The sequence below is a fragment of the Mustela putorius genome, unplaced genomic scaffold (genome assembly GCF_011764305.1).
Source record: "Mustela putorius furo isolate JIRA1106 unplaced genomic scaffold, ASM1176430v1.1 tig00003909_pilon_pilon_pilon, whole genome shotgun sequence".
NCBI lineage: Eukaryota > Metazoa > Chordata > Mammalia > Carnivora > Mustelidae > Mustela > Mustela putorius.
The window spans coordinates 17397780-17419395 of NW_025422057.1; the positions used below are offsets into that span (position 1 = coordinate 17397780).

Sequence of the window (21616 nt, forward strand, 5' to 3'; positions counted from 1 at the left end):
GACATGTTCAGAGCATAACAGAGCATAACAGGAGAACACTGCACTCACTGTTCTGGAATGGAATCAGGAGCAGATAAAATCACAGAAGCTCAATTGTCGTATGTGATGAAAGATGATACCAGAATTTTTGGCACTGCCATTCCTTTTCCTGGTATATATATTTTTCTGGTCTATATATATTTTTACCGTGAATTTGACCTGAAGCTAGAAGGGAAAGATGGCCTGAAGGATGGGATCGCTTCACTCCTTTCGAGTCAGGTATTTGGCAATAGACGCGGGTCAATATATAACCATACAAGGAACACACATGCATAGCTGGCGATCTCCAGATTAAATACTAAAAATTACTTAAGTAATATCAATTTGAAGTACGAACTAGCTTCTCTCACTTAGCTTCACGATTCCAAAGGTCATTCATATTGTGGCAGGTATCACTCATTTTCGTGGCTGAAAAATAGTCCATTATACAGATAAACTGTATACTGGAATTGTTGTAGATAAACTACATTTTGTCTATCTACTCAACCACTGATGGGTATTTCGGTTGTTTCTACATGTCCACCCTCCACTGCTTTGTGAACAGTGCTGCTATGAATACTCACATACAAGCATTTCTCTATCTGTTCTGGGTATTTGCCCAGGAGAGGAACTGCTGGACCATATGGTAATGCTGTATTTAAGCTTTTGAAGAACCACAAAACTGTTTTCCACAGCGGCTATACCATTTTACACTCTCACTAGCAACATACGAGGGCTCCGATTTCTCCTTGGCCACACTTACTGTTTTCCATTTTTAGCCTTCCTGGTAGGTGTAAAGTAGCATCTCATTGTGGTTTTGATTGCACTTCCCTAATGACGAATGATGTTGAGCATCCTTTCAGAAGCTCGCTGGCCATTTGTCTAGAAATGTCTACTCGATTCCTTTGTCCATTTTTAAGTTGGCTAGTCTTTTGGTTGGGGAAGCTGTTAAGATTTTTTTTTTTTATATTCTGGATACTAGACCCTTATCAGACATGTCATGTAATCAGACATCTCTCATTGTGAAGATGTCTTTTTACTCTCTTGATACAGTGTTTCTTGATACTCAAAAGTTTTCAGCATGAGTGAAGTACAATTTATCTGTTTGTTGTTGTTGTTGTTGCTTATGCTTTTGGTGTCACATCTGAGTATCCACTGCCAAATCCAGGCCTCAAAGATTTATCCATATGTTTTCTTCTAAGAGTTTCATAGTTTTGGTCCTCACACTTAGATCTTTGGCCCATTATGATTTAATTTTTGTTTCTGGTATGAGGTAGGAGGCTGCAGAGCTATTTTTGATTCACAGAAAATATTCAGAATTCACCTGGGAAAAGTTATCTTCTTATATATCTTATGCATTCATACCCTAACTTAAAGTCTGAACCAAAGTTTCCATTGATTTGTAAATTGAAATGTCATATTTTACACAATATTTTTTCATATCTTGACTCTTCTGAACACACTGAAAACAGACACTAGGTTAAAGTAGCAGGAGGGAGCATGGATATATTGGTAAAATGAAAAAAGACAGTTATAGAATCTGAAGAGCATAGGACAATGGGTACAGGCAGAGACAAGGCCTTGAACATTGATGCTGCTGAATTTTAGTACTAAGAAACACACAGTTTTGATCTAAAAATCCTTGATCAACACTCAAGAAATGTCAGCAGGAAATCATGTTGGAAATTTATGGGGAAAAATTGAGCAGGTGAGAAGACTGGCATTAAAGGCAGCTTGGAAATTAAAGAAATAATAAAGTTTGGAAATCAAATTTCACAGGGATAAAATCAGTTTCTTTAATTTTTCAACGAGGTGTCATTTCTGCTACCCACATATCTAGTTCTGAGAGCAAAGTCAACAAACATACGCCACACAGGCTGCCACTCTTTGATACCAAACACCTGGAAGATATTATTAATCAATCACATTGCCCCTGAACATGCCTTGTAACTACCTCTCTCTTTGCAACGCCCCAGGCAATCAACTCCAATTGATCAGAGTGGGCACAGGGGACAAGGCCTACTTGCTATCCTAGATCTATAGCATTGGGGTCTTTTTTTCAATTGACAGTAGAGAATACCCACTTTTCAGCTTTCAGCTAGTGCTCTCATTTTTGAATTTTCTGCCATTTCTTTCTTTCAAAAGCCTGCGGGTGACAACTGAAATTTAAAGGGGAGAGTCAATGGCAATCTGGTGGTGTGCTCCTCTGTTTCTAGACCAGACACATTCATAGAACTTGAAATTAACAGAGTTGTGTAGACCTCATACTAGGCTGACTAAATTAGAATCCCTGGAAATGGGGTCCAGACATTTTTATTCTTAAACATTTCTGGAAGTATTGTTAAACTTTTTGTGAAGGACTTCCGGCTCTTATCCCTCAACGGTCTCTAGTGCTACATAACTGGCTCCGATAGGGAACTCACCCCTTCAGCTCTGGGTCTTCGGTACTCATGAGATTTGCTTAAGAAATTATGAAACAAGGAATGCTTCTATGCTGTTTTAGTGAAGCTGATTTCAAGTATAGGACTCATCACATTTCTTGGTTTGTCTTAAAAGACCACCCCCACACTTCCTCCCCTTTCCGATTAAAAAATTTTTTTGACTGTACAGGAAATAATTAATTTCTTACTGTGTAACAATCTAAGCTACGTAATCCAACATAGTTTCTTCTTTGGCCTGAATCCTAGGAAGCTCTGGGTGAGCTTAATCCTTAATTGTTAGAGCATTGCTCTAGGATTTCTTCATAGAGTGAACTCCTCCTCTGCTCTCTGCCCCCACACAAATCTTCCTTTTAATTCTTGGCTTCTGTCTTCTGTCCTGAGTCAATTTTTTTCTGCGCTTGGTATACTTGCCTGATCTTTTATGGTAAGACACTTCTTCTTGTGGAAGAAGATGGGTCCATAGATCAAGCAATTAACAAAAGTAAGCCATATTGTTAATACACAAATTTCTGGGCCCCACACTCCATAGTTTCTGATTCAGTAGGTCTAAAGTGGGGCTCAAGATATTGCCTTCCCAACAAGTCCCCAGATGATGCGAACGCTGCTGGCTTCCTGGGGCTATGCTTTGAGAACAGCTATTCTAGAGTAGAAATCTGTAAGGGCCCTTCAGCCAGTCTAGCCAATGGCCTGTTTTTGTAAGTAAAGCTTAACTGGAATCATACATAAACACACAGAAGTAATCCAGAGCCATCTACAGAGGACTCTGAAATCTAAGGGGAAGAGTTTATACAATATCACGAAGCAGCCAAAAAGATGGAGACATTTTATTCCTGAATAACTCCAAAATAGAAGGGCCCTGCATTGTAGACACTGACATTTAAAGAGGTAGAAATTAATGAAACTCGAGATAAGGTAATCAGTGAATGAAAAAAGGATGGATGATTTTATGGTGAATTTTAGCAGGGTTTTTTTTTTTTTTAATTGAATTTTTTTTTTTCCAGTGTTCCCAAATCCATTGTTTATGCTAGCAGGGTTTTAAGGTAATGTGGCCTTTGTACTATTTCTCAACTTGAAATTTGTGGCTGATAAAAGATCCAAACTGAGCTTAAATTATTGTCTTCCTAAAAAAGAATAAAAGATATATGAGGGAGCTAAAGATTTCCTAGTATTTATGCTATCCTTCTGACATTAAAGAAAAGGCTAAATAAATATGGATTTGGATAATCTAGCTCATCAGATGGTAACTGCTGGTCAATGTCAGGTGAAGAACAGTAGAGAATCATTCAATTTTGTAAAATGAGTTATCAGTTTGACCTTAAAAGGATAGTATATAACAAAACATGCACTTAGAGACTTCTTTTAGTAAAAGTCCTTAAAAAATAGTTTACTATTGTTTGCCTTTCTTAGCAAGCACTATGACACTGGGAGTTTCTAAAATACAGAATTAAACAAAGCTACTATTGTTTCTAAATACAACAGAGAATTTATTAGGCTTCGTCGGCAAGCCTGTATATTGAACCTATTAGCATAATCCTAAACAGAATTTTTAATTATATCTCACAATAGGCTCTGCTAGAGAACCAGTAAAATTGAGTCCTTTACCAAACTTCCGTGTTAGAGTATTAGCAAGTAGAGATAGAACTTTTTTGAGGGGAAAAAGGCATGCATGCTTAAACTCTTGGTGATGAAAAATGATTGAAAAATGATTTCATTCATTCGATATATACCCAACAAAAGTTTATTGCTTACAGGCTGTGTGTAAAATATCGCAATGAATGTTTCCCTCCAGGGAAAGTTTTTTTTTATTTTGGGCTACTATTTATTGACTGCTTCATTGTACGCCAGACAGTGAGCTAAGCACCTGACAGACACTGCATTTAATCTTCACAAGCACCATATGAAGTAGATTATTATTAACCCTTTCTATAGATAAGGACTCTGAAGCCCAGAGAGGTTAAGTAATTTGCCCAAGGCTGGCCAGCATTCCAAACCCATGCCTGCACATCCAGCACAGTAAGAATTAATCCTTTTGACACTAGACTTGGGAAAAAACCAAACCAAACCAAACCAAACCACAGAAAACATGTCTGGTTGATCCCCAAGTCGATGGTTGTAGCCACTGGCACACATGGGCTTTCAGGACCCCAGAAAAGGCCAACATCACAGGCATCCTGGCCTCACAATACGGAGTAACACTTTGGAAAAACACAGACCAAAAAGGGAAGCTACACGTTTTATGACTTTCTGAATGTCATAAATCAGTTACAAGGATGAGACTATAAGGACAGATAAAAAAATTAAAAATGACTCCTATTTGAAAGGAAGAAAAACAAGATGGGTTTTCTAAGGCCCAAGAACCTCACATAGGGTCTATTTCCCTGCTGGCTTCTTTTCCCAGCTCTTTCGTTCCCCCTCCACTTCAGGGTCTCCAATTCCTTTCCAAGACTGTGAGCATTTTGTACTTTGTGAGAAAACAGCGACTGCCGACGTAAAGACTGTGCGTTTCTGAGGACTGGATTATCTCTCCGCTCTGTCTTCACCACCTGTCTACCTGCACGGCCTTGTCAATATCTTCATGGTGTCATTCACAAGGGTGGTAGGCTTTGGTTTCCCTGAGGGTTGTCTATGTGGAGCTCAGAAACCGCACTGAGTAAGCTCCAGCTCAACCATACTCCCGGGCCCCTTTGTTTCAGCTTTGATTCGCAGTGTAGGTGGGTTTTCTTCTACCTGAAGCAAATAAATAGCCATCACTATAAAATTCTCCACATTCTACTACACTCCACCGTAAACGTCCTGCTGGCAGTCATGCCAGATTTCTCAACGGTCAGCAACCAGAGAACTGTGCTCCTTTTCCATTCCTGACTGAGGCCAAGGTTCTAAGGAGGTTTCAGGAAAAACTCAAGTCATAGCCCTATTGCTAACAGTTTTTTGTGATAAAGCAGGAATGGAGAAAGTGGACCTTCCCAACTCTCTTTTTCAACCTTTCCTTGGAGGAACTATTGTTGGAAGTGGGAAATACAAAGTTCATTGACTTATTTTTTTTTGCTGTAAGTCTGCTGTCAAATAATTTGAAAAATTTTTTATTGTTACTACTGTTATTATTATATATATATTTTAAAGATTTCACTTGGGTATCTCACAGAGCGAGAGAGCATAAGCAGGAGGAGCGGCAATGGAAGAGGGGTTCGATCCCAGGATCCTGAGATCATGACCTGAGCGGAAGGCAGATGCTTAATGACTGAGCCACCCAGGCGCCCCGACTACTCTTATTATTTGAATACAGACATCATTTCATCAAAAAGAAACCAATTATTAACTACTAATGTCGTTAAAAGAGGACGCCATTATCTCTGTTGCCCAATTTAGATACTGAGATACAACAAACTATTTTGTCATGATTATAATCTCATCTGAAAACCATCTAATAGGTCACTTAAGCATAAAAGAAACTCTGAAGTCAGGTCTCTCCTGAGTCAGGGCTGCTCTCCTATCTTGACCTTCTAGAGCAAAAGAGGACGTCATGCCAAATAGAGCTGAGCACAACACACGAGCTGGCCTTCAGCTCTTCAGCCACAGAGCAGTACTTAACATTATGTTTAATATGAAGAGAAGAAACATGGGTCAGAAAGCCAAGCTTCGTGGAAACCCAAGAAAATATCTTCCATGTATTTCACGTAAGCCAAACTTCGGGAAATAGTAAGGGCTATTTTCAGTTTTGGAAATCTTCACTGGGAGGACATATTTAATGTGAGGGCAGATGGCTTTTCCTTTCACAGATGTATTCGAATTTACAGAGACAATATTTGAAGATTATAAGAAAGCTTCTCAAACGTCTTCTAGCAGGGAGAGTATCTTGTACATCTGCAGGCCCCCCCACCAAGCGCTGTGTATACAGTTATGTTGCAGAACCCATAGTAGGCACTAAATAAACATTACACATGATGTCCTGTAATAAGGCACATTTCAGATTATCAGCATCAATCCAGTCTTGGGGACTGAAACACCTTGAGAACCCAGATGATGCCGAAACATAAGGAAACTTCTTTTTTTTCCACACAAACAGAAAGCTCGGGAAGCTGATGAACAGCTCAGCAACCTAAAAATGGCTGTGCAGGGTACTCTTTGAATACGAATTAGCAGTGGGGAATGGCAGCATATTTATGAGGCCTCTTGCCGGGTCCTTTCCTCCTGTGACTGCTGTATAATTCATTGCGCGCGCCCTGACCCCAGTGCGCTCCTGTTCTGACAAATCATACTTGATTAAGACAAATCTTTATTAGTTAGCTAGTCAACTTCCCCATTTATCACTGGCAAATCCCATTCTCCTCTTCAGGTGTAGGAAAAGTGACTGAAGCCTTACAAAAAAACCTCACACACCCAAACATCGAAATACAAATAAAATATGTGTTATACAGCAAGTAAACCCAGAAGTCTCCAAGTCTGAAAAGATGATTAAACAGAGTATTTAATAGGTATATATTATACCCACTGACAAACTCAAACCCACTACACATTTCATCCAGGCTGAAGAACGGTTAATTAGGGATTTTTTATGTCCTACTAAACTCTGGTTCGAAAGCGAATGCCATATTTTTAAAAAATTGTATAACAAAGTTAGAAGTTCAAAATCACCTCCCCCCCAAAAAAAGAAAGAAAGGGGGAAAAAAGGACTGCTGAGTAGAGAGAATGTTTAAGGCTCCTACCAAAAGAATAACAACAAATCTTTAAGACGTGAGACAGAATAAGGCAGAATGAATTCAAAATTATTCTTGATTCTTCAGTACCATAGGAAAACGCATCTCTTTTTGAACTGTCTACAATGTTTTCACGAACTTCAATATCAGTTTACCCTAAAGACAATTTAAGGTGTTTAAAGTGGATGATACCATTTTAGAATCTGGTGCACTGAGGCTGGTGCCAGCACTGTTCTCAGAAACCTGACGACGAGGCCATCAGTAACAAAGAAGCAAGCCATGTCCTAGGACTGCCACCGCATATAATAAACAGCACCTTCCGACAAATTTCAAAAACCCTCTAGTTTCACAGAGGTAGCAGTCGGCACAAACCATTAACTTTCTTCCCTTAGTGAGAGCAAGACGGAATGAGAATGAATATGGTTTGAGCTGATTTTCATTTCTCAAATTTTTATTCTTTTTTTTTTTTTTTAAAGATTTTATTTATTTATTTGACAGACAGAGATCACAAGTAGGCAGAGAGGTAGGCAGAGAGAGAGAGAGAGAGAGAGAGAGAGAGGGAAGCAGGCTTCCTGCGGAGCAGAGAGCCCAATGCGGGGCTCGATCCCAGGACCCTGAGATCATGACCCGAGCCGAAGGCAGCAGCCCAAACCACTGAGCCACCCAGGCGCCCCTCAAATTTTTATTCTTAAACCCCGAGTCCAATGAAGGTGGAAAATCTTTTTGCTTTTTCCTAAGAAGCTACAAGTCAACCCAGATGTGTAATTTCTATGTAGATTAGCTCCCTGTTCCCTTTAAGAACAATGTAGAGGCAATGTATAATATATGAATTGTTTTACGAAAAGTCTCTACGTGTGATCCTAAACATTCTGCTATGGCAGTAAATGAATCTACACGTAACTCATGACGAAAACCCATTTTTAGTCTAAACAACTTTAATGAAATGCCAGTTACTACTACAGAGTACGCATATCATACTTTATCTTATTGATGCCCTTAAGTATTCAATGGAAACTAACAATCAAAAGTATTTTGTATTTGGGGTTGTCTTATATTTGCCAAAATCTCCCATTTAGAAAATGTGGATACATCTTGAGAAATGAGGTCAGAGCTCGGTATGAGAGACTTCAAAGGAACACCTAATACAGTGGGAAATAGTGTGTTGATGATTTTAAAAGCAGACTGACTCTGATTCAGACTCTATCTATGGATTCAGAAGGGATCGCGCCTAAACATTCCCTCTCCATTCTATGGGTCTTTCATCAGAATTTCAAAGCACTGAAAAATAAACGGAAAGTGAAAATTGCCATGGTCACCTTGGAGAATCTTTATTTCCTTTGGGAGTGGGCTGGAGAGTTAAGTGGTTTACATCATTCCCATGGAGGTAAAGGAAAAGTCTGTATCACTTTCATTTGTCCGTGGATGCCTGACCCATTTTTTCCCCCTTTTTTGGAAATCTTGATGAACTCTCCCAGAAAGATGAAACAATTTGCCCATGGATATGAGTTTGACATTGGAAGTAGGAGGAGAATTGGTTCAATAAATATTATTGAGAGCCGGTTATTGAGAGGCACTATGAAGATACAAAGAAAAATAAAGCATGCCCCCCCCCAAGAGGCAGCAGTTCACGCTTCTGTGGGGTAGAATGGTAGGAGAATCCCCACCACTAGAGCAAAGCCCAAGAGTGTACAGACAAGTGCTAAATAGAAGAATGTGCCAAATGTGCCAAATCAATTAATCTGTTCATTGTCTTTGCAGGTCTCCAGGAATCCACATCTCATGACTTCCAACCCAGGTCTCCCCCAACCCCCCATAATCATCTGCTTCACAAGGATATGAATATCTTCTGACACAATTTAAAAACGGAGTGTCTATGGACAACCTAGCTATAACTGATACCCTACTGTGTAACACATTTCTTTCCAGATCTTAGAGGACAAAGGTAAGGACCTGTGGAAACACTGATTCGTATTTTTTTTTTTTCCACTGTAGCTTCAGATTCAGAATAGGCATAATACTTACTGGAAATTAACTGTAAACAATAAATATTGAAAACAATGGTTTGGGTAAGTTGGTTAATCTATAAGAAAGATTTTATTTCTAGCAGTATTTGCAGATAAAAACGTTGAAAGCCATCTGGTCCCTTTACTCCTACTCATAAACACTTATCTATCACCCAGTGGCACATAAATCAAAGTTGATGATAAAAACACATTATTTTTTCCCACTCCCTACTTCTGGCATCTACTCAACTCTCCACCTCTGGTATCAGGTAACCTAGAAGTAGTACATTGCTACTTGGTGGTGTTTCTTTTCTACATAATGCCTGGCACATAAAGATGCTTAATATATACTTCCTGGATGGATGGATGGATAAATGAATGGTGGGTAAAAAGTGGAGAACATTAAAGTTAGAAAGGCTAAAAGGATAAAGGTGGTAGAGACTCATTTAGAGAGCTAGACACTGACCAACAGAATTCTAGAGTCCGCAGAAATTTAGAAGTTACTTATTCCACCTGGGGGTTGGATTAGATCACCCAAAGAAAAGCAATTTTTCTAAATGCCTTCTCAGGCAGAGCTTGGATTAGAATCCAGACTTCTTAACTCTTCATTTTATATCCTACGTAACACATAATACACAAGCAGAAAGTTCAAGACCATGTAATCAGTGTGGACTCTTTATTACAGTCATTGAACGGCCCTGGGGGCACGGCTCCTTAAAATAGCCCTATCACTTCTGCCATCGTGGGTGAAATGCTAGGAAGGCAGATTTCCACCAAGGAGAATCCCACATAGCCTTGGTCTAACTCATCATTTTAGTGACTTATCTGAAACCAGTCAGAAATACCAAATATATACCCATTTATACCCTATAATGAGTAACTGGGTCAAGACAGGTGGCAGGGGGGAGAGGAAATGTACTTTTCCTTTATACTTCACTTATTCAGATTTTATTTAATTTTGAGAAAATAATTCAAGTGGGTTACATATGCAGCTATTGTGAACTGATTACTCATTCATTTAACAAATATTTACTTTGTGCTTATTATGTACCCACCAGGCATAAAAATGAAACGCCAAGCATGCCATCAGATGATCGCAGTAAGATGTTCGGTGAACACTGGTTCTTTAAAAGTTAAAGTTAAGAACATTTAATATTATAAAGTTGTCTTACAAACAACACAAATAAAAAAAAAATCCTCAGCTGAACAGTTTGAGGTTATTACTCATCTATACATTTTAATGAGATAGTTTCATAGGATGAGTGCTTTCAACTTGCAAGTACATTCCTAGAAAGCAAAATAAATATCAAGTAATTGTACTATTGTGTCGCTATGTCTATCCATCCCCAAAATCAAACTAGTTCTCACCACCATCTAATTTTGCTATTGTGTTTAAGGTTGGTAAGTCAGTATTATTCTAATGCAAACACTCAACAGAGAAACCCAATTCTCCTGCAAATTTTCAGAATGTGTTAAAATTGATGTCAATGTCTCGGTAATTTCGCAGTTTAAAAAACAGTTAGAAATGTAATGACTACACTACACTTGATTAAAGCATTTACAGCTCTAATCAAAAACTGACAGCAAGATCAAAGATGTTAACTTAAATCTCTCTTCTAATTATGTTTAAAATGCCACACCTCAGGCCTGTCTCTCCTCTTCTTTTTCAAACCAAATTCTGCTTAAGAAAGATCTAACACTTCTTAACAGTTCATTATCCAATAAAACTATTCAAAGCTTAAAAGCAATCTACACAATTAGTCAGGACCTCAGGGAGTCCACCGGTAGTCTTTATTACAGGACTTCATATTAAAACACCTTAATTATATTTGTCAAATGGATTTCATTAAAACCCATCGTCACTTTAATTTTCATATTTTGACAGTGCTGGCATAGGCATTATTACCACCTGCCAGGCTAGGAACTACAACAAAATTGTCAAATTCCTTCAAATCCTAAGCAGTTTCTTTTGTACCTGACTGATAGTTTTCCCTGTGTGGGGAATCTATCACAATTAGGAGAATTAAAATACTCCTACTTAAATTTGACTCTGCATATATATGTTTCTTGCAGGTGCGGGGAAAACAAACTCCATCCGTGCCGGGTTGCCAAGTGCACTGTGCAGACAGGGCGATGCACATACTTTGCAGTGTATCTGAATAGCAAAGCCTAGACATCAAACAGAATGCACTATGATTCAATCACATCAAAACCATCAGGACTTGAAAGCTAGGACATTTTTTTTTTTTTTTTACCTCCTATTCATTATGCTGCCATATTTCATAAAATATACGGTGTTTCTGGCCATTCACTTGAGATTCAATTGTATTTTCATTTGCCACTGCGATTTAGACTATTGAAATAGCAAATGGAAAAAATACATGCATCCCTTTCTTTCCAGCTATGCAGCGTTCAATGTCAACAGAGATGCAATGTTGATGGCACTGCCTTAATTTAGTTAGTTACGCAACTTGAGGAAAATGAAGATGTGCACACTACTAAGCAAAGTGGTTTTTTTCTGTTCTTCTCTTGATTTTCTAAGTCTATGGTAGCATATGCAATACAGACAGAGGATTCTTCAATGTACTCCCTCTAGATTGTGCACATAAAATTCTATTTTTCAAGAGTCTAAGATAGAGCAGGAATAGCCAAAAAGGATAGACTTTTTTTTTTTTTTAACCTAACAGACTGGTAAAATATAACAAAGGAGAGAGGTTTCTGGCCTATGTCTAACACACTTCAGGGCTTTGTACAATAGTCTCAAGAGTAATAATCACCTTGCTTTATGAATACTTTAAATCATAGTAAATGATCTTGGGCTATTTTCAGTAAAGCTGGAGTTTTTAAAGGTTTCCTTACAAAATCAAAGATATTTAAAAAATTATAACTGATCAGCGACTTACATGTCTCAAAATGTTAATATAATAGAAAGAGAAAACATGTGCAGAGATTTATGCATGGGGAAATACATTTAAATACAGTTCCAATGTTGCCACTGCCTAGAAGCCTTTCATGATCAACCTTGCTGGCAATGCTTCTCCCACCTCTGGACTCAGATCAAGTCACTATCTGTGCCACTATTACGGCGCATATCGCAGGGCTTGGGATTTTGTTCTCTCTAGCCCAGAGCCTAGTGGAGTGTCTGGTCCTGTGCACACAAGGCACAACTATCAAACAATGACTGACTGCGCTCAAGCCCACCTCCCCTCCCAGACTATAAGGAACTTCTGCATGGCAGGGAAAACCAACATCATTCACTCCTCTACCCGTACAATTCTTCATAAATGGTAAGTCACTTGGCCTCTCTATCTCTATATAGACAGATATACAGAATCTATCTACATAGATTTACAGAAACAGACACATAGATAGTATGCTTATGAGTGTTTGTGTGTATGTGTCAGTCTAGTGAATTTGTTGAAATTTATAAAAAAAGCTTCCAAATTCTTACATTGAAGAAAATACAAATCATCAACACCTTTTAAATTTTTATCAACTATCACTACGATCTTGAACCATGAATTCTTCACCTTGTCTTATCTTACCCTCATCGACCCCTGAGCAGCTCTGCCTGGATGGTTGCTAGCTGGTGGAACTGGTGAAGTAGACGGGTCAGAGGAACAGCATAGACACCCTGCAGTGGGAATCAGAGTTCTTTTCCAAAGAGCTCCTCAGCTGCTCGAAAGTACATTCCATTGCAACCAGTCAATAATTTATTTGAAGCCATTATTATTAATAATCACAGAACACATGGATTTTTCTCATTAGGAAAAAAATTGGAACAATCTACTATTTTAGAAATGTTCCTAGAGGGACACTTCAAAAATGAGGCCAGATGCGGTCTACATTCTGGAATATTTGAAGTTTATTTGATATAAATAGAGGCCTACAGAAACCCTGCTGACACAAAAGTCACGAGGCACATATAAGTTTATAAATACTGCATTTATTACATTTTAAATGCGATACATGTTAACTTGGTGCTCCAAGAGTGATTTCGGTTATTTGAAAGCCTTTCTGTCTTAACACTGTGCTGTCAATTTCTGCTGGGTGGAACCCTGGCTCTGGTCATTCACAAAGGCTAACATGGCTCCTCCTGTCTGTTGTGTGTGTGTGTGTGCAAAGGGGTGCAAGGGTGGGAGCTGGCTTATGGAAGGAAAACTCTACATGGCTTATACAATGGATTGACACAGGGATGTGTCAGATGTGGCTTGTAAAAGTAAGCACTTTGGGCAACACACAAAATACAGCCTGGAGTCTGGGTAATCTAGGCCTCCCACTGGAAAGTGGTCATCAGGAATGGGGAAGGAGCATCTGGACTAGAGGGAATGGGTGGAGACCACTTATGGGAGAGCTCCTGCAAGTGGGGCTTTGGTAAGAAAGTTCTTGAAATTTCTGCCTGGGACATGTGCACTCAAGACAGCTAGGTGATATCCCTTCTAGAGCCCACAGTGGTCATGCACAGCTTTACCTGGTTGCCTGCTACAGCCTCTTCAAGTTCCTCCCAGCCCCCCAGTTTCTGAGCTCATGAGCCCTGGTGAGAGTCTTCGAACTTTCTGAATCAGACAAAATAAGGAAAGCGGCTGTTGCGGCTTTTCTCTTATCAACGGCAAGCATGGGATGTTTGAGGGATGGGGTAGTAGGGAGGTAATGCGGGACATATGGGATCACGGGAGCCTGCAGGAAGACTGGAAGGAAGGCTTTCGAAGAGCATGATCAGAGAGAGAGCCTGAAGTGTCCAACTGACAGCTCTCCAAGCCTGCACAGATATTGTTTTTTCCAACAGGAGAAAAATCCGTGACTTTTGCTGCTTTCTCCCGCTCCTTTAGAATGATTACCTTGAAAAAAAAGCTATTGCTTTCTCTGTAATAGTCAGAAGACAACAAAGCAGTATTTACTATTCTTTTGAAGTGATACAAAAACAGCCAATGAGACCATGCCTGATTGTCCACTGTCGGCTAGAAACTGCGACCAATGCCTTCCTCCTGAGTAATGTGAATGCAAAACCACAGTGTTCGTCAACATCTTTCTGGAGTCCAGACAATGAATGACCCCAAGACCTGTTTCTGGACTGAGCCTTGTATTTTGCATGCAGACTACCCTCAGGGCTACTCCTCTCTTACACACAAAAGAATACTGACTCTTGAAATAAAACAATGACTGACTAATTCAATCACTGCCAAATGATGGGTCAATATTAAAATGCCTTTGCTATATTTTTCTTTTGCGACTCAACACTACAGTCCTTAATGCGGTATGCTAATAAAGGTGAACAAATCACTTAGGAAGTAAAAAAATTTGATTCACTTAAATATTTATCTATAGAAATTGTGTGTGTGTGTGTGTGTGTGTGTGTGTGTTTCCTTGGAGTGCTGAGATTCTCCCTACCCACCTCCAGGTTCGGTAAGGCCCCACCCCCAAAGGAGCTGGTCCACGGGTTCTCCATCAGACATGCTAGTGGGGGGTGGGGCCTGGGGCAAGCTATGGGCAAAATAGGATTTTAGTCAGATTCAAAGAGTGACTGCTAGGATTCCGGATAAATGGGGAAGTTTCTGCTCATTTTCTTTTTTATGTTCCCTGGTTTCATTCCTAAAACAGTAGGATTTTATGCTTCCTAGGTAGGTACTATTTGAATGGCACTGGGAGATATCTCTATTTAAAGACATACTAATAGGTCATTTTTAGCATTGCTGTAGTGTACATGCAATAGAAACACAAAATAAATAGCTTCTAGTGTGATACATTGTTAAAAGGGCATTTAAATTAAGAACTATCAAAGAGACATTCTCATATTCTATTAACTTAATTCTTTGGGTAAAGAAAAATAATTCCATCTTTTTATTTTAATTCCAAATGGCCCTTTGATTATTACTCTTCAAAGTCCCCAGCTGAAGGTGGATGGCAATGATTATTCCTAATTTCCTGGTGAAGAAAAGCTGCACAAAGGAGTTCAATTACTTTTCCATTGTCATAAGTGAGGAACAGAATCATGAAATGATACTTTGTCCCCTGGTCTATGCTTTAGTCTTCAAAGCAGAAAGCTAGCACAAACCGTACTGGGAATGTACTCAAGGTCTAGATTTTTGTTAGGTTTGAGCCTAATGTGAAGAGTTGGTGAGGATTTTACATAAACCTTTCCTTTAGTTGCAAAAGTGGAGGATTAGACCAAGCTGACCTTTGTTTGTTACAAAAATTCCCATATTCTGTATATACCTTTTCAATGTCAGTAAGTTTCTCATATTCCCACATGATTCCAGAGGTAAACAGAATTGCTGCCAGGACTTAAGTGTTTTCAGGCAGTTTTAGAGCTCTTAGGTCAAAATTTGTCACACAATGCCAGTTCTTGAACATTTCAGTGAATAAGGTAATTCTTTGCATATGCATATTTATTAAATTTCATTAATGAGTCAGCCATGTAACTTCTAGGTGTGAGCATGCCAAAATGATGATGTTCATATGAGGAGGGAAATACAAACATGTGCAAAGATTTACCCATTTTGAAATTTTTAAACATCACTGTTATAGAATAACTATCCAATTAGCAATTGTCTATGTGACTCATCAAAAGAATAAACATCAGAAAATCAAAGTCTGTAAGTCCAAAAGCTCAGTACTTAAATAATCTTTTGCTTTTTATAATCATGTCAACTTTGATTATGCATTTTTAATTGTCAATGAAATTTGGTAATAGAAAGGGAAAGCCTTAATTGAAATGCTTGTAAAATCCTCTTACTTGGAGAGTTTGTGTGAGTTGATTAATTAAGAGACTTTCACAGTTTTCATATTGATTGCCTTTGTGTTTCTGGACTTCCTGTCTGTTGCTCATGTGCAGAGTAAAAGTAAGAAATCCTGGAGGTAACAAGATGTAGGATTTCTGGAGACAGGTTTCCACTTTGATAAATTGAGTGGTTCCTCCCCCCTCTTTTTCAAAGTATTTCTCTGTTATTCCATTTTGTAGAAAGAAACAGCCTTTTAAATGAGGATACTTTTGCCCCGATGTCATAATTTCACCAAACGTTTTTTAGGAGATAAGATTGGAGGGAGAGACAAACCATGAGAGACTGTGGACTCTGAGAAACAAACTGAGGGTTCTGGGGGGGCGGGTCAGGGGTGGGGGTTAGGGGGGCGGGGTGAGCCTGGTTGTGGGTATTAAGGAGGGAATGTATTGCATGGAGCACTGGGTGTGGTGTATAAACAATGAATATTGGAACACTGAAAAAAAAGTAAAATAAAATTAAAAAAAATCCAATATAGTTTTTATTTATTGTATTAAACTTGAAAAACAGAACTAGTAAACAAACAAGCTTGTTTTGTTAGGACTAAGACAAAAGGAAATGTTAGTATCTCTACACTAGAAAGCATTAATGAAATCGGTACTTTCTGCCTATATCTGGGTGTTGAAGTATATTGATGCTATAATTTTCCAATGATCCTGAGAAAAAGAAAGGTTTAAAATCAATCTACCTAACAATAAAGTTAAGTATTTCCCTACAGTATCACTGAAAAGTGATTAATGGAATTTTTATGTAACAGGTTATATTCCAAGATCATGAAAATAAAATTGCTATTTGTTATTTTTGATAAGTCTTTCCTCTTCCCATAAATATTTAGGAGGGCATGGTAAGATAAAGTAACTGAATATTTAGGGTGTTGCCACAAAGTAAAAGAAATTTTTGGGATGCCATTGTAAGATAAACTTAAAATTTTCTAGTTTGTTTGTTTAGGAATTTTCCCCCTATAGCAAGACAAGATACTTCTCTCTTCTTTTGAACATTTCAGCATATTTGTCCAGCATTATTTTTTCATTCTCTTTTATCCCCGGGGCTCTCAATGTTTAAATAGCTCCCTCCCATGTAAAGCTTTGCACCGATATCGATCAACCTAGGCTGGAAGTTACTATGAGGCATTTTCAATAATCAGCCCAGCTGTTCAGAGAGCTTCTTGAATATAACCCTTAGGTAAACAGCATAATACACTGAGAACTCTCTGCCAGCAACCAGTCCATCTTGGCAATCTCAAAGATTGCTACTAATGCTTCACTAAACAAAGAACTTAATTCTGATTTTAACAATGGAGGCTAAAGGGTAATTCAAACAAATCCCATCTTTGATTCACATATGTAGAAACTATAAGGGGTACCCCCTGCCCACATGCTTGCATATCTGATTAATTCAAAAGCACGTGTGCCAAATCAACCATTTTTACAGGACCCAGAGCAACCGCATGCATGGCAACTTAGAATTACCATTTTACTCCTTATCCTCATATTTGGATTTAAGTTTATTCTCTTAGATCTTTTAGGGCAATTATATTATCTACCTTTACATAATCATAATGTACAGCGAAGAAATAAAGGAGCAATTATTTATTTATATCTTTACATTACTTTTTAATTTCCTTTTTCCGTAAGACTTAAATGGTAAAGAAAAAGAGAGACTTTCACATAGCACTCCTGATTGTGATTCCCAGCTCACATGCAACAAGGGAGCCTTAAAAGAAGCACAAAAAAAATGGACACTATATATAAAGTATAATGTAAAAATAGAGTTAGGTAGCCATGCAGTGAAACCCATAATGTTCACACCCTTCAGTGGGTGAAGAATAAACATCATAAAAGTAAACAGCATTCCAAAATAGATGGCACCTATAAGGTCTTGTGAGTCCCCAAATTGTTTTGCTTTCAGAAAAAGAAAACAAGACCAAATAGAAGTGAGGTATAAACAATTCCTAATGTTGCCACTGGAACCATTCAAAAAGACTGTCAGTTCATTATTTAAGTCAAATTAAACACATTTGTTTGGTTAAGGCTATTCTGAGATGTGGTAGTCACAGAGGTCTCTAGGTTCTGGAAGAATAGACCAGTCTTCTGATAAATAAGACATCTGAAATGTTTCCTCTGGTTTATGGCCCACCCCAAATAGCACACCCATGACCATAAATCAGAATGACTCTGTTTTCTGTTGGTTTGTTTTCTTATGGTTGTTTTTTCCCCCTTTATTTGGGGGAAAGAATAATTGATCTATAGCATTTAATTTATACCTATTGTGCCCTGTGGTAGGATGCCAAAGAACCAAAGACACAGTCTCTGCCCTTCAAATATGTTTGAGTATTTGTCTTCAATACATTGTCTAATGGCAGAGGAAAAAAAAAAAACAACAACTGAAAACCAATTACAACAGGGACAAATAACAATATGAAGTACCATTAATCAAAACTGTGTATCCCTACACAAAGTCCTGATACTGGAAAAAAAAAATCAAGTACACAAGCTGGTTAGCTCAAGATTCTTGGTCTACACGACAGTATGACACAGAGCTCTCCTTGGTCTACACCACGCTGCCACAGAGAGCTGGACCAGGCCGTGACAGTTCTTCACCCCCAGGGGAATCTGTGCAGGCTGCTGACTGGGAGCGAAGCACTGCTCCTGGCTCTTTCTCCTTGCCGGTGACCATCAGTGTTGGCAATTCGAGTTCTTACCTTGTATTTCCTCCCCACACCCTCCAAAACACCTCTTTCGAGACCCTCATTCACTTGGCTTTCAGATATCACCCCCACTTCTATGCTTAACCTGTCTCTTGACCTCTGCCGAGTTTTACCCCCTGCTTCCCATCCCACGCTGGATACTTCAGCCCGCTTGTCTCACCAGCTCCTTACATTCAACAGGCAGAGAACAAAAATCCCATCTTCTCGTTCTGTGCTCTCGCCCTCACTTAAGGGCAGGCAAACCCAGGGGGTCTCCCAGGATCGACACATTTCAGTTCATGTGGACCCTCCCTTTATTTTGCTTCCCATGTGGGGCCAGGCACCAGATCTTTTCAAATCTTCCTTGGCTGTGTCTCTCATATTTGTTTCTTCTTCTTCATCGCTGCCATTCTTTTACTTTTTTTTTTTTTTTAAAGATTTTATTTATTTATTTGACAGAGAGAGATCACAAGTAGGCAGAGAGTCAGGCAGAGAGAGAGAGGGGAGGAAGCAGACTCCCTGCTGAGCAGAGAGCCCGATGCGGGACTCGACTCGATCCCAGGACCCTGAGATCATGACCTGAGCCGAAGGCAGTGGCTTAACCCACTGAGCCACCCAGGCGCCCCATCATCGCTGCCATTCTAACCTCTCACCCAGACTCGTGGCTCCTTCATGACTTGTCCTCATTGCCTCCAATCAGCAATACCTCTTGACTGCTTAATACTCCTGTAACACCAGCCTCCTCCTGTTCAGAATGCTTTAACTGCTTACCAAGCAAAACCCAAGGACTAAGCTGATAACCCAAATGCCTCCAGACATTGCCAAATGTCCCCTGAGGGGGAGGGAGATGACAACATCAGCTGGTTGAGAACCACTGCTTTAGCCAGACTGAACGTGGGTACCTTCGAGCCTTTACCCATGGGGTTCCCTGTCTGACATGCCTGTAGCCATTTCTACTTCTTACAATCCCGCTCATTGTCCTCGTTCAGCTCAGACGCTGTATCTGACATGAGTTCTTGCACATGCATCCCTGTCAAAAGAGATCTCTTTCCCCTCAAGCCCCTAAGCCCTGGGTGTCACCTCAGTAGGCTTCAGGTGCCCATGTCATCCTCTCTACCAGAGTGTAAGCTGCCTGAAAGCAGGCTCTGGGTCATCTTTTATTTCCCAAAATCATCAGCCCAGTTCCTGGCTCGTATTATGAATGAAGGTACCTCTAGCTTCAGCTTCCTAAGCCCTGCAGTCGTAAGAACAGGGCAAAGCAGTAACACCCCTGGCAAATGTTCTGAAGAGAGTCCCAGCATTAGCTTCTCTGAGGCTTCTCTGCTTGCATGTCTCAAAGGGCAAGGCAGACACAGAGCAAATCCTGACCACTCCATCTAGGGTCCACCATTGAGAGAAACAAGCAGGCAGATTGTGAGGGAAGCCAGGGGCATGGTAAGAAAGCAGATGACCAACTTAATGAAAAGCAGACAGGCTGGTGTAAGAATGTTAAAATGCCTTTTAGAATGTGGCAGGTATATATAAAAAAAGTCATAAGCAAGTTTACCATAAAGAAAAGAAGGTAGAAGATGGAGAGTCAAAAAAACTAATTACATGGGAGGTTTTAAAACAGTCTCTAATGGAGAAGCTGAGTGAGTGAGACAGATAGCTGGGTAAGGAACCTGGTCACAGGGACATAAATCTGAAAAAGCAGCAGATTCTCCAGACAGGTCAGACAGATCATGTTTTGTTTTTAAAAGGGAAAGAACATGAAATTTGTACATCGTTTTGTGTGTGTGTGTAGTTGTTGGGAGGGAAGGGTAATGCTACTGATGAACTCTGAAGACAGAAACCATCTGTACTGTGAAGTGATTTAGAACTTGAGGCTCAATCCAAAATAGGAATTAAGTAGCTCCGCACAGTGCAGTCAACACCATATGAGAAGGCACCTTCAGGGCACCACACACAGCTGCTAGAAACACCAACCCAAAAATGGACCATCAGGGTCTCAAAAGACGGGAGGCATCCAGAGGGTCTCTGTAGGACCAGCCTAGCTCCTTAGCCTTGAACCAATGCGGTCTTGCCACAGGCAAGGAAAACAGTGCCTCCTGCACAAAGTCGATTCCAAATGCATAAGCCTCCGGAGCATATTTCTTATGGAATGAAGACTGAGAAGAAAACAAAGACTGGGTAATCAAAGGAAGAGCACAACACTAATTTTAGTGGTGTCAGGAATCAGTCTTGCAAAAATACTTGCAAGTAAAAGGGAAGAAATCCCCTGGCTCTGGAAAAATATGTCTAGATAGACCACTAACATAGAAAGCCTGAAAGAGACTTTATTTTCAAATTTTGTTTGGTAGTGGTTTTTTCTTTTCTTTTTTTTTTTCCCCCTCTTTTGCTAACTTTCCTCTTTTACTCTGGGGTGGATCCTGATATTCTGGCTTTTATTTTGGTCTAGAATCATGTTGCCGAGGCTACTTAAATAAATAAATTGCTTGAACTGCTAAGTGGTACACTTTGATGCCCATGAAATCACAGAAAAATGGGGAAGTGCAGGCACAGGGATAAAATGAGGAAGGCATAACCTAGAGTTTGGCTAAAGAGTCAAGGGAACTCCCCCAGTGACACATTTACAATCCCACATTTCTAATCCTGAATGGGGGAATATTCCCTTCTGGGGCAACGTCCCATCCCTCTGGACTATTTTCCTCCAATCTCTTCTCTGACTTCCTTTTTGGCTGTCCAAATACCCTGTAATGCCTTAACCGCAAAATAAGGAAACAATACAGGAAAACAATAAGATGTATTTCTATATGTAAATGCGCAGGCACTGCTGTCCTAGCAGACAAAGCATATGCTTGTATTCATATGTAAAGTTAATAGACATGTGACAGGTGCCCATGCAAACCAATACAGGTACCACCAAGCGATGACTCAAATACCACAAGTGGCATTGCCCTGAATGCTGTATCGTGAAGATTTCTTTCTGCTCCTTGTTCCGTAGACCTCTGTGCTTTGG

General features: G+C 39.5%; 1 protein-coding gene and 1 long non-coding RNA gene across 22 annotated transcripts in view; one reads left to right on the plus strand and one right to left on the minus strand.

The window, feature by feature from the left end:
- Positions 1-21616, minus strand: part of VTI1A (vesicle transport through interaction with t-SNAREs 1A) — a 351923-nt gene that overhangs the window by 158158 nt on the left and 172149 nt on the right. The window lies entirely within an intron of this gene.
- LOC106006966 lies at positions 90-11455 on the plus strand. The gene is made up of 3 exons (XR_006603234.1): positions 90-258; positions 8912-9095; positions 11230-11455. It is a non-coding gene; the product is annotated as an uncharacterized LOC106006966 (long non-coding RNA).